This window comes from Rhodamnia argentea, chromosome 7, assembly GCF_020921035.1.
Source record: "Rhodamnia argentea isolate NSW1041297 chromosome 7, ASM2092103v1, whole genome shotgun sequence".
Classification (NCBI taxonomy): Eukaryota; Viridiplantae; Streptophyta; class Magnoliopsida; order Myrtales; family Myrtaceae; genus Rhodamnia; species Rhodamnia argentea.
In genome coordinates, this window is record NC_063156.1 from 11,466,024 (window position 1) to 11,479,705 (window position 13,682).

The 13,682-nt window shown below is 37.3% G+C and overlaps 2 long non-coding RNA genes across 2 annotated transcripts in view; one reads left to right on the plus strand and one right to left on the minus strand.

Annotated features, from left to right (window-relative positions):
* The window catches only part of LOC125316021, a 26,065-nt gene continuing 12,383 nt past the window's right edge, over positions 1-13,682 (minus strand). Inside the window, exon 3 of the long non-coding RNA XR_007199321.1 lies at positions 1-165. This is a non-coding gene — a long non-coding RNA (uncharacterized LOC125316021). The remainder of the gene's footprint in view (positions 166-13,682) is intronic.
* The window catches only part of LOC125316022, a 25,134-nt gene continuing 19,822 nt past the window's right edge, over positions 8,371-13,682 (plus strand). Inside the window, exons 1-2 of the long non-coding RNA XR_007199322.1 lie at positions 8,371-8,381; positions 9,980-9,985. This is a non-coding gene — a long non-coding RNA (uncharacterized LOC125316022). The remainder of the gene's footprint in view (positions 8,382-9,979; positions 9,986-13,682) is intronic.

Consider the following 13,682-nt stretch of genomic DNA (forward strand, 5'->3'; position numbering starts at 1 on the left):
TCTCTTTGAGTTCGCTTTCTATTAATTCCATTTCTAATTCAAAACTAATGTACGTTGCTTATATATACTTATTGCAGGTTGGCCGCACTTTTGTTTCATCCATCAAATATCAAGAAAGGACTTGAAGTTTAGAAATCTTCCCATTTTTCTATTTTACTGTCATTTCTGTTAATTTTCTGTGATCAAGTGTACGTTTTTTTTTTTTTTTCCTTTGGGTATGCTTTTAATGAGCTTTTGATGATCATATGGGGACACGTTGACTTGTTGTTGAGTTTTTGAATTTGGACTAGACTCTGGGCGGTGAGCAGCCTCTTTGAATGGTACAAGTAATGAGTTTTTGGTGATCAACCTCTTTATTGAAGATGCCTACTTGTAAATAGAATTTACTTGTTTTTAGAGCAAGTCGGGACCCTTGTTTGGAGTTAACTTTCCATTAATGTTCTGCGAACTTCAAGTCCTGGGCGGTTTCACAAATATGTTTGGAGAACCCGACCAAAAGTGGGAACCGCCCACTTTTGATGAGCTTTCGTAAATTCTTTTTACAAGTAATGAGTTTTTGATGATCAGCCCCTTTATTGAAATTTTTTTTGGAACCGCCCGGGAACCGGACCGGACCGATGGTCCGGTCCGGTTCCCGGTTCCGAGGGTGGCCGGTCCGGTCCACGGTTCCAAAAAGTGAGAACCGAGACCACCGGTTCGGTTCTCGGTTTTTGATGGGAACCGGACCGGACCGGGAACCGCTCACCCCTAGTGCTGGGAGTGCGTAGTAGAAGTCTGATACCTTCATCCGAGAGATTGCCAAGAGAGAGCCTAAGTTTGAGCACATCAACATATCCAGTCGGACCCACATTTACTCGAAAGTTTAAGCCAATGAGTTATGAGCCAACTATGATATATTAACCGATTCACACCACACCAATTCTCCAATGTGTGACTTCTCTAACACAACTCACACGTGCATTCTAATAATCTTTCCTTCACATTTGAGCTCCAGTGTTAGGTCACGTGAGCTCCAATGGTCACCACTTAATTCAAGTGTCCTTTCGCATCAACGTCCATCGAACTTGAATCTCCATCAATGTCTATCGGACCTGCATCGCTACACCACAATGCCACCGACCCGCAAACAGCGTTGGTCACAAGATTCTTTCCTTAAGCTATTCACCAAACACCAATTCATATTGGGAGTGGCCCTCCAGTGTTAGGTCACATGAGCTCCAGTGGTCACCACTTAATTCAAGAAAAGACTTGAAGTTTAGAAATCTTCCCATTTTTCTATTTTACTGTCATTTCTATTAATTTTCTGTGATCAAGTGTACGTTTTTTTTTTTTTTCCTTTGGGTATGCTTTTAATGAGCTTTTGATGATCATATGGGGACACGTTGACTTGTTGTTGAGTTTTTGAATTTGGACTAGACTCTGGGCGGTGAGCAGCCTCTTTGAATGGTACAAGTAATGAGTTTTTGGTGATCAACCTCTTTATTGAAGATGCCTACTTGTAAATAGAATTTCCTTGTTTTTAGAGCAAGGCAGCACCCTTGTTTGGAGTTAACTTTCCGTTAATGTTCTGCGAGCTTCAAGTCCTGGGCGGTTTCACAAATATGTTTGGAGAACCAAACCAAAAGTGGGAACCGCCCACTTTTGATGAGCTTTCGTAAATTCTTTTTACAAGTAATGAGTTTTTGATGATCAACCCCTTTATTGAAATTTTTTTTGGAACCACCCGGGAACCGTACCGGATCGATGGTCCGGTCCGGTTCTCGGATTCGAGGGTGGCCGGTCCGGTCCACGATTCCAAAAAGTGAGAACCGGGACCACCGGTCCGGTTCCCGATTTTTTATGGGAACCGGACCGGACCGGGAACAGCTCACCCCTAGTCTTGGAAGTGCGTAGTAGAAGTCCGATACCTTCATCCGAGAGATTGCCAAGAGGGAGCCTAAGTTTGAGCACATCAACATATCCAATCGGACCCACCTTTACTCAAAAGTTTAAGCCAATGAGTTATGAGCCAACTAGGATATATTAACTGCTTCACACCACACCAATTCTCCAATGTGTGACCTCTCTAACACAACTCACACGTGCATCCTAATAATCTCCCCCTCATGTTTGAGCTCCAGTGTTAGGTCACATGAGCTCCAATGATCACCACTTAATTCAAGTGTCCTTTTGCATCAACGCCCATCGAACTTGAATCTCCATCAATGCCTATCGGACCTGCATTGCTACACCACAATGCCATCGGCCCGCAAACAGCGTTGGTCACAAGATTCTTTCTTTAAGCTACTCACCAAACACCAATTCATATTGGGAGTGGCCCTCCAGTGTTAGGTCACATGAGCTCCAGTGGTCACCACTTAATTCAAGTGTCTTTCTGCATCAACACTCATCGGGCCCGCGTTATTACACCACAACGCCTACCAACCTGTAAATCGGGTTGGTCACCAGATTTTTTCCTTGAGCTATTCACCAAACATCAATTCATATTGGGAGTGAACCACTAATCAATCATCGGATCTAATACCATTTGTTGGGAGCGCGCAGCAGAAGTCCGATACTTTCATCCAGGAGATTGCCAAGAGTGAGCCCAAGTTCGAGCCCATCAACATGTCTAGTTTGACCCACCTTCACTTAAAAGCTTAAGCCAATGAGTTATAGGTCAATTAGGATATATTAATTGCTCCACACCACACCAATTCTTTGGTGTGGGACTTTTCTAACATACCTCGCACATGCATCCTAACAGTAGACTCACTAAATGCAAAGGAGGTCATACATTTTCTTGAAATGCTAATAAGTACGTATGCTATTAATATCTACCTTAGAGGAACATATAACAAGGATATCTAAACCTTTCAACCTGATTAATTAGCGTGAGTGCAGGTCAACCGATCCATCTATATACATTGGTTAAAGCCCCGTTAATTGGATGACGCGTTTAGCCTGCTAATGTTTCTTTTAAGTAATGATGTAAATACATGCTTTGTCATATCTAAATCAAGAGTAGGAATGTCAAATGGAATACAATCCATATTTTCACTCAAATTTGTTGAAATAGATAATATATGGTCCCCTCAAATTTCAAATAAAATTATTCGCGAAGAGAAAAACACAGAAAAGATGGGTTATAGTGGGTGTGTAATAAACCCACTATCAACCCATTTAATCGATATAGTAATATTAGGAAAGCATGTTCAAAGAAAATATTTAGTCCTGAGATATCATCTGCTTCCACCGCTGTTTTGGATCCCTTCAGGAGGATCATCCACAGTCATATTTAATTAGAAGATAAGGGCTTCTCTTGTATCAAATCTCGTGAAACCTCTAAAATGAAATGATGATTGATTTGCGAGTAAAAATCTCTCTCCCAGTCCCAGTAATGATGTCAAATGTATTTTAGGACTTAAATGAGCAAGATTGCATCAACAAATGTTTTCAAAAAGAAAAAAGAAACCAATGTTGTGCGTTAGGTAAATTTTTAGCATATAATCAAATCGTCGCATCTGAATCTCTGGCTCATAGAAGTAAAATGACGTCCCCCAATTGACAAACGAATTTTCATAAAAAATCGAGAAAACCAAGTAGTAAAGACAGTAGCTTTGGGGAGAATCCATGTCAACCGTAGGCACCACCTAGCAAGAGGGATTATTAGCCCCCATTTGGCAATCCGTTAAATTAGCTCGAGGAAATTTCATTCCGTCTCCTGGACATCGACAAAGGCTAGCCGATGGCAAAGAATTTGCCATCTGTAACCTTAGTGAAAAAAAAAAACAGAAATGAACTATGCCGGAGTTCCTGCTTTAGTTTGTGTATTTCGTTGTGACAGCATACCCTTAACTGTTATCAAGTGCAAATCCTGCCTACCTCACCCACAGAGCTAGCGAATGATGGATTATTTTGTATGTGTTATCATCTCTGACGAGAAGTGCTGATCCACCCAAAATGAATGAGATAAGTCTAGATTGACCTTTGTCTTGGATTATTGGCCATGTATTTCGTGATTTACCTTATTCATTGTGGATTGACGAGTGGGAGATGATAACACCGATTGAGATAATCCTTAATGCATTTTCCCTTTAGGTGAAGTAGGCGAATTTTGGATCTGAAAACTAATAAAACATAATCTTTTTCATGAATCATTAAGTGCATTACCTTTACTTAATCTTCTCAATTGCCCTCTGTATCACTAGCTCGATAAGACGGCCCCTCGTGATGCGAATCCCCATGCACTCCTTACGTGACTTGGTTTGTATTTCGTTAGGGTTAGATGAGAGACTTGAGCACTATTTATAGAGTTTTCAACCAGGCTCTCTCATCACGGGCTAGATTCAACTTGGCTCACATCAACCGGGCCCATGTTAGACTGATTAAAATTTTTTATATCTTACCTTATTAGACCAATCCCATAAAATAGTTACAATCTCGATAGATATAGTCCACATAAAAAAAAACTCTTACAAAGTATTCTTTTAATCTTGTTCAGAGTGTTTCACCTTGCAACTCAAAGATGCATAGCTTAAAACTGAAGATCCTCAAAGAGTATGAAATTTCCAGTATAGCAGCGGCTCCATTGGTAAGAGCCATGGTTGCACTGGTGCTCATCTACCAACTGGTCGCGCACTACCCGCGATGCCATTTCTGTCCGTATCAATCCGTGCTGCAAGACCTATGTGGCCTAGACGCAGTTGCCGAAAAATTTCTGCAGCGTTCAGATAAGCAAAAAGGCTGGGACAAGAGTTTGTGCAATTACACTTCAGTTCATAGTTGATGATGGAATTATTACGAGAGAGCGATCACTTATGGATTCTGGATATGTAATTTGATAGTTTTGAGGAGCTGCCAAGTTTTCATATGTAACCTAAAGCAATAGAGGTCATTATACTCGTGACCACAATGATTGAAGAGGTTTCCGGATACCATTGATGAGTTGCAGATTTTGCAACACTTATTCCCTAAGGATGCTTAGAACCAGGCGATTTACCAAAAAACAAGAAAATGCTCGTCAGCCTTATATATCTCTACTTAACCGCAAAGAGTAACGATGTGCAAGGAAGTAGAATATTATACCCAGAAAATCCGCAATTCTTAGGACTCCATGGATGCGAATTTCTTATAATATATTGAAACGGTTTTTGTTCACGGACTCAAACTTGAGAAATAATTAATAAAAATTATCGGAGACCATTATCTTTGCCATTTGGTTAATTAATCGGCCGAGAGTTGTAAGTGATTCATAATTGCAAGCTCATGGAGACCCAGGAGAACAAGTCCAAGTATGTTTTGAACCTTCGTATGTTGTCAATATCACAGTCCTAACAAGTGATGGAGCTGCTATGATGTCTCAAACGATCTGCCTACACTTTTGGGTACTTTTTTGTCTATGACTACTCAAGCTTGACGGTTGCACTCAAATGGCTGCCAAATCATACACATCTCAAATTAATCAGCTGTAGACGATGTCGCTACATCTCGTCTATGTTTCAAGAAGTCTAGTCCCTCACTACCCTTCAAGAATTATGCATCAAACATTGTGGTGAACCAAGCGAGAGATGTCGACAAACAACTGGCAAGGATTGGCCCCAAATTGCTCATATTCCTCGAATCCTAATGGATCTGCTATAACAATGGACCGAGGATTTTCTAGGTCTTCTTTGTTCTTAGATGTTATATAACCATATGTTGAGATTCACTTGCTACTTCAATTGAATTAAAATCTAACTAAAGTAATCCCATTATGAAAAAAGAAAAAATGATATGAAAAATTTACTAAGATACAAAGCAATTATGGGCCACTAGATTGCAAAAGAATTAAATATTAAATATTTCCACTGAAAATAATTTATCCACATCAGATTTATAAAATTTAATTTTTTATACTCAAAGAAAATGAATCCAGAAATGGTTTGTTTTCTAACGAGACCATTCCAGGCAAATATAAGGACAGATACTTGAATAGAAGGAGATAAATGTTCCATCACGCTCTCGATTTTCTTGTTTGGACTCACCTGCCCCTATATTGATGACAACAATTTGAAGAAAACCTTACATGCCTAATATATATTCTCAATAAAGATTAGAAGTCACCAAAAACAAATGACAAGAAAAAGCAGGCTTCATTCCTATTCCGCTTTCTCTATTCCTGGCCAACAAACGAGGTTTAATGATTCATAGTTCATATAAAAAAAGTTTCAAGAAGAGATATCATCCAACAAGTCTGACGGGACGGAATGAAATGTAAATAAACTCAGTTTACTTTTGCACTGATTAGATGAACCAAGTTAGATAATTGTGAAGAAACATCTGAACTAATGCAAGTGGATGCTTGAGCTGGTGCAAAGCGATGGTTGTCTTTCTCGACGAATCAAAGCAATCCTCCCCTCAAGAAGATTTGCCTGTTGTATGCATCTCTTCATGAATAAATGCGTTATCCTTGTTCTCACTGCTTGACTTCAACGATTTCTCCCTTTCACGCTGGCTTTCTATACAGAAAATAATCAAATAATTAGCAGATATAACGAGCCCATTTTTCTCTTAAGTTGTAAGATTTGCTTCAGAGGAATAACCTTGTTCCTCCGATCCGCTACAGAAGTTCATGAGGTTGTCGTATGATTCCTCCAGAAAACGTTTAACATCGGCTTCTGTATTTGCCTTTTCAACACAAGTATTGTCAGCACTTCTGCTAGTTTCAGATTGAGCGTTCGGAAACTTCTCTGCACTAGAGATCTTAAATAACTTGGATGGAGGAATTTCTTCTTTCTCACTGGAAGATATACTTCTCTTCGATAAATCTCTTGCAGCAGTAGCAGGACCTTGCTCCTGAATTGGCACCCAAATGAAATCATATACAAAGAGTCCAGAAAAAAAAAATAACTAATTCGCAGTTTACTTGCTTAGGGGTTTGATGAGTCACCTGTACAAAATGATTCCCTGATGTCTCCTCAGCAATGAAAGCCTCCATTATGAACTCGAAAACCTTGACGGTTGAGCAAAACATCCTTCTTGAATGTCCATGACGATAGAACTGCAAAGACCATAGATTTGTTAGCTTCCTTAGCATCTGAGAAATTCCCGAAAGTCATGTGCAAAGTTGTACTCATCAAAGGGTATAGAAAAAAGTTTGAGGACACTTAGTGATGGAATAGGTGATAAAGTAGAATTAAGATTGTTACAATCCTTTCAGTTAACATACATTACTAGATAATCCATTTCATCTCCTTGCAATGTCTTAAAGAAACCAAATCACTCGAACTTACATTAGTTCTATCGCTCGAATTTCTATTAGTTCTTTTGAAACTCTGATATTATAAATGAAAGCAGAAGCAATAAAAGTTTTGCATACACGATTACCAAATCTAGTTTTCCATTTGCACGCCTCTGCATTCAATATGCCACCCTCGAAGCCTCTCTTCAAACGAAGATTGATGTCGGATACTCTACAACCAATAGTTCATAGTGGCATCACAAAATGAATGGATTCTAACAATTTTTAGATACTTAAATTGGGATACTGAAATGAAATTCAACATATAAACATAACGAAGAAATTCTAGAAGCCACCTTGTCCGAGGCTCTGCCAATTTGACAATTCAGGGGTAGTGCGAAAGATACAGTCTCTTCCCCAACTAGTGTGCTTTTGGCCTGGGCTTTGGCTTCGGCCGAATAAGATGGATTTGACTGTGCCTAGGATTTAATCATTTGTCATTTATCAATCGATATACAATTCAACTCAAAAACTATTGTTCAGTTCTTCACAATGCATATGGGAACAGTGTATAAAAATATTTGAAATTATATTACCCCGATGTTCGGGACATTTATCCCACTAGAATTTTCAGGTAAACAATACGATATCAAATCCGGGTCGAGCGCCTCATCTAAACTTTTTCTCAATTGTGAAGCAACTTCCTACAATCACAAATCATCAGTAGTATACTTTATTATCAAAAAATGGACTATCTACGACTTATACTCAAAGTCAAAAGATTTAGGAACATATGTGCTGTATTCATAGGTAAGTCTCTAGTTGTAACTCTTTACGAATGAAATGTAGTTGCGCAATTCATAAATACATCCAAGTTTTTCAAATGTACTTCAAGAAATGGAGTCATGTGCATCGCGATGTTATACTATGTAAATCTTTTAGTGAATTTGAAAAGGCCATATTGTATAATAGTAAAACTGCACTTATGTCATGGTCTATCTCACAAACAAAATAAACCTTACACAATATTTGTACAAGAAAAGTTATAGAAGATTAACTTACATTGACTATTGCTCTAACTGATTTATAGACTTGATTGCGTTGTCCTTGATTAGGAAGGTCTGGCTTTGTTGAACCGCGTGCTTCATTCAATCCGATTAAACCGCATGAGTTGTCTGTAGTAAAGAGTGACCGGTTCACCTACAAGGATGAAAGAGACAGAAAAGTTTGAGACATAAGTGAAGAAATTATCAAAGCATACACAATTATATTCATCATTCAATGCTGCCCAACGATTTGAAACAGGACAAAATTTATGCTGCATAATAGGATCTTCAATTATATTCACTAAATTATCCTGATATAGGATTCTTTTCACTTGAGAATTATCCTGTAATTGTACTTATGCATTTAGATATTTTTCTATGTTGGACTACATTTCTATACACTGGAAGACTATCTACTGATCCTCTAGGGTTGTTGGTTTCACATTTCAAATTTGCTGTTAGTGTTTTTGTTCAACGAATAACGAATAACAGATAACGACTCACACTGTTGAACTATGCATAGGGTAATACATTCAAACCAGCAACCCTAGAACATGGTTATATATTTCTTCGGTGTGGATTAGCAAAAGGTACCTGTTGGCAATTTCAATTCTGTCATCCGCAAAATCATACTCTTGGATACATACCTTTTATAATTCTGCGTATTCACAAAAAAAAATATGGATACACAAAAGAAATATTCATGTTATCCTCTTTTTGAAATAAACAGGGTCTTTCTTGGTCAGCCCAAAAATCCCCAAAAATTGCACTTCCTCTCTCTTCAGCCATCCATTTGTTGGAGCACCTAGCAGAAGTCTCGATACTTCACTCGAAAAGTTCGTCAAACTCAAACCCCGACCAAGGAGGCACATTGGGAGTGGACAATGAAGTCCCGATACCTTCACCCATAAAGTTTGTCAAGAGAGAGCTCAAGTCTATGCCCATCAATATATCCAGTTCAACCCGCTTCACTCAAAACTTTAAACCAATAAGTTATGAGTTAAATATTAATTGCTCAGTACTATATCAATTTCCCAATGTGAGACTTTTTTAACAAAACTCATACATGTATTCTGACACTAACAACATAGAATAAAGAGAGAAATAACATTTCAACGCACTAAACATTGTATGGGGCATCGACGAGTCAACGGCAAATAAATTCTCCTGCTTTAATGAACATATAAATGTATAGGCACATTGATTAATATTAATATTAATATCCGTGGTCTTCTTTAGTGATTTCCATAAGGATGGATTTCACGCAAAAATAAATTTTATCGAAAGGATCATTGGCTATATATACAAACATATCAATAAGAAAACATGGACTTTATTATAGAACTACTAAAGAAAATCAAATCAGATTTGTATCATCTAAATAGAGATAGAAAATCAGAAATATCCTAAATATCTCCAGAAAATATTTAAAACATCTCTAACATTGTTATTTCCGCACTTGCTCTTATATTGATGACAACAGTTTGAAGATACCTTCCATGCCTGATGTATATTCTCAACAAAGATTTTAAGTCACCAAAAGCAAATGGGAAGAAAACATAGACTTCATTCCCATTCCACTTTCTCTATTCACGGCTGACAAAAAAAGGTTTAATGATTCATAGTTCACATAACAAAACTTCCGAGAATAGATATCATCCAACAAATCTGACCGAATGAAACGTAAATGAAATTCAGTTTGCTGTTTTACTGATATGACGAACCAAATTAGATATTTGTGAAGAAACATTTGAACTAAGGCATGTCATTTTAGGCTGTTCTCTTGAATTATTGATGCTTGAGCTGGTGCAAAGTGATGGTTGTCTTTCTCAACTAATCAAAGCAATCCTCCCCTCAATCAGATTTGCCTGTTGTAGATGTCTCTTCATCAATAAATGCATCATCCTTGTTCTCACTGCTTGACTTTCCAGATTTCCCCCTTTCATGTTCGCTTTCTATACAGAAAATAATCAAATAATTAGCAGATATAAGGAGCTCAGTTTTCTCTTAAGTTGTAAGATGTGCTTTAACGGAATAACCTTGTGCCCCTGAACCGCTACAGAAGTTCATGAGGTTGTCGTATGATTCCTCCAGAAAACGTTTAACATCGGTTTCTGGATTTGCCTTTTCAACCCTAGTATTGTCAACACTTCTGCTAGTTTCAGATTGAGCATTCGGAAATTTCTTTGCGCTAGAGATCTTAAATAACTTGGATGGAGGAACTTCTTCTTTCTCACTGGAAGATACATTTCTCTTCAATAAACCTTTTGATGCTGTAGCAGGACCTTGCTCCTGAATTGGTGGCCAAATGAAATCCCATACTAAGGGTTAAGAAAACAATAACCAATTCACATTTTATTTGGGATTTTGATAACCCACCTGTACAGAATAACTCCCTGATGTCTCCTTAACAATGAAAGCCTCCATTATAAACTCGACAACCTCAACAGTTGAGCGAAACATCTTTTTTGACTGTCCATGACGATAGAACTGCAAAGACCACAGATTTCGTTAGCTTCCTTAGCACCAGAGAAATTCCCGAAAGTCATGTGCAAAGCTATTACTCATCAAAGGTTGTCCAAAAAAAATCTTGACAAAAAAACGGTGTAAAAAATGTTTTTTTTTTTTTATAATTGAGGTGTCCGTGCGGCCGGCGAGCTATGGCTCAAACCAGCGGTAGAGCACGACTATTCTTCGGGGGAGGGGGCTAGCGCAGCATCCCACCGCTACGACCCCCCGCTTAAATCACCAACGCTTGCGAGTTTCGAACCCATGACCTCTCGTGAAAGGAACTGGGCTCAAACCATCGCGGCCACCGATGGGTGGGTCGGTGTAAAAAATGTTTGAGTACACTTTAATGATAAATAGGCGATAAATCAGAACAAAGATTGTTTTAATCCTTTCAGCTAACATACATTACTAGGTAATCCGTTTCATCTCCTTGCAATGTCCTAAAGAAACTAAATCGTTCGTACTTACATTAGTTCTTTTGAAACTCTGATATTATAAAGGAAAGCAGAAGCAATAAAAGTTTTGAACACACAATTACCAAATCTAATTTTCCATTTGCACGTCGTCTGCATTCAATATGCCACCCTTGACGCCTCTCTTCAAACGAAGATTGATGTTGGATATTCTGCAACCAATAATTCATAGTGGCATCACAAAAATGAACGTATTCTACAGATTTCTAGAAATATAAATTGAGATTGCGACATGAAATTCAACATAAAAAATAAAGAAGAAATTCTAGAAGCCACCTTGTTTGAGTCTCTGCCAATTTGACAATCGGGGGGTAGCATGAAAGATACAGTCTCTTCCCCTACTAGTGTGCTTTTACCCCTGGTTTTGGCTTCGGCAGAAGAAGATGGATTTGACTGTGCCTAGGATATCATCGTTTGTCATTAATCAACCAATATACACTTCAACTGAAAAAATGTGGTTCAGATCTTCACATGCGTGAACAGTCTATAAAAAAATCAAAATAATATTACCTCGCTGTTTGGGGCATTTATCGGACCAGAATTTTCAGGTAAACAATACGATATCGGATCCGGGTCGAGCACCTCATCTGAACGTTTTTTCAATTGTGAAGCAACTTCCTACAATCACAAATCATCGGTAGTATATCTTATTACCAACAAATGGACTATCTGCAACTTATAGTCAAAGTCAAAAGATTTGGAAACATATGCACAGTACTTAACTATTTATACATAAGTGTTTTTTTTTTTTTTTGGTCAAATATACATAAGCCTCTAGTTGTAACTTTTTACAAATGAAATGTAGCTGCGAACTTCATAAATACATCCAAGTTTATCAAATATACTTCAAGAATCAAGATGTAGTCATGTGCATCGCAATGTTATACTATGTCAATCTTTTTGTGAAGATAGCCGCATTCAAAAACTAAGTCTCGAACCCCATAAACAATGTGAATTTGAAAAGGCCGTATTGTGTAATAGTAAAATTGCATTTATGTCATGGTCTATCTCATGAACAAAATAAACCTTACACGATATTTATATCAAAAAGAAATTATTGAAAATTAGCTTACATTGACTATTGCTCTAAGTGATGTATACACTTGATCACGTTGTCCTTGATTAGGAACGTCTGGCTTTGATGAACCACATGCTTCATTCGACCCGATTAAACCGCATGAGTTGTCTTTACTAGAGAGTGACCAGTTGACCTACAAGGATGAAAGAGTCAGAAAAAGTACAAGACATAAGTGAAGAAATTATCAAAGCATAGAGTCGTCATTAAATGTTGCCCAATGATTTGAAACGGCACAAAATTTATGCTGCAAAATAGGATCTTCAACTTTATTCATTAAAAGTTCAGACCAAAATAAAAAAAAACTATATTCATTAAGTTACCCTGATATAGAATACTGACTATTTAAGCATTATCATGCAATTGTACTTATGCATTTAGATATTTTTCTATATGATGGACTAAATTTCTACACGCTGCAAGAATATCTACTGATGTTCAAGGGTTGCTAGTTTCAATGTATACACTACGGAACTCATTTCCTTTAATTGGTATTGTTCCTTATAATGAACACAACGCTTACTAGAGAACAATGAACTCTAGTAACACAATTAAAGGAAATAAGATCGGTATTTACTACTAATGTTTACCATAATGGAAATACAGGTCTAATTAATTACAAAAGCTAATAAAGTTTCACATTTCAAACTTGTCATTAGTGTTATTGCTCAACGAATAACGAATAACTAAAGAATAACAGATAACGACTGACACATCGAAATGTGCAAAGGGTAATAAATTTAAACCAGCAACCTTAGAACATCGTTATCTATTTTTTCAATGTGGATTGGCAAAAAGGACTTATTGGCAATTTCAATTCTGTCATCCGCAAAATTATACTCTTTTATACATACGTTTAATAATTCTTCAAACACACAAAACAAATATGGACGCACAAAAGATATATTGATATCTAGATACACATAAATGTATATGTTTTTTTCTTCGAACAACAAAAGATTTTAAGAGAATTTTAAACATTTTATGCAATAACAAAATTGAAAAAGTTGTCCAAAAAATCCTAAACCCAACGGCCAATTCAGTCCAAACTTTTCAATTTTGTCAATTTTTTCCTAAACCTTTTAACGATGTACCAATATAATCCTTCTAGACAATTTTAGCCAAAAATCGCTGAAGTAAATGCTGCCATCTTAAGGGGCTTGACCAGCAGCCAGTGTTGTAGTGGACATTTCTTACAATTTTTAGTTTTTGTAAAAAATCTTTAAAGTTTTCTCTCTTTTTTTCTTTTCATGTTTCTTTTCTTTCCTTTTTCTTTTAGTTTTTTTTTTTTTTTTTTTTGCCTTCATCAGATTTTCGGCGGACAAGGTTGCTAGTCACAAGGAGGGCGTTGTGGTCCTTGGCTGGAACAAGGCAAA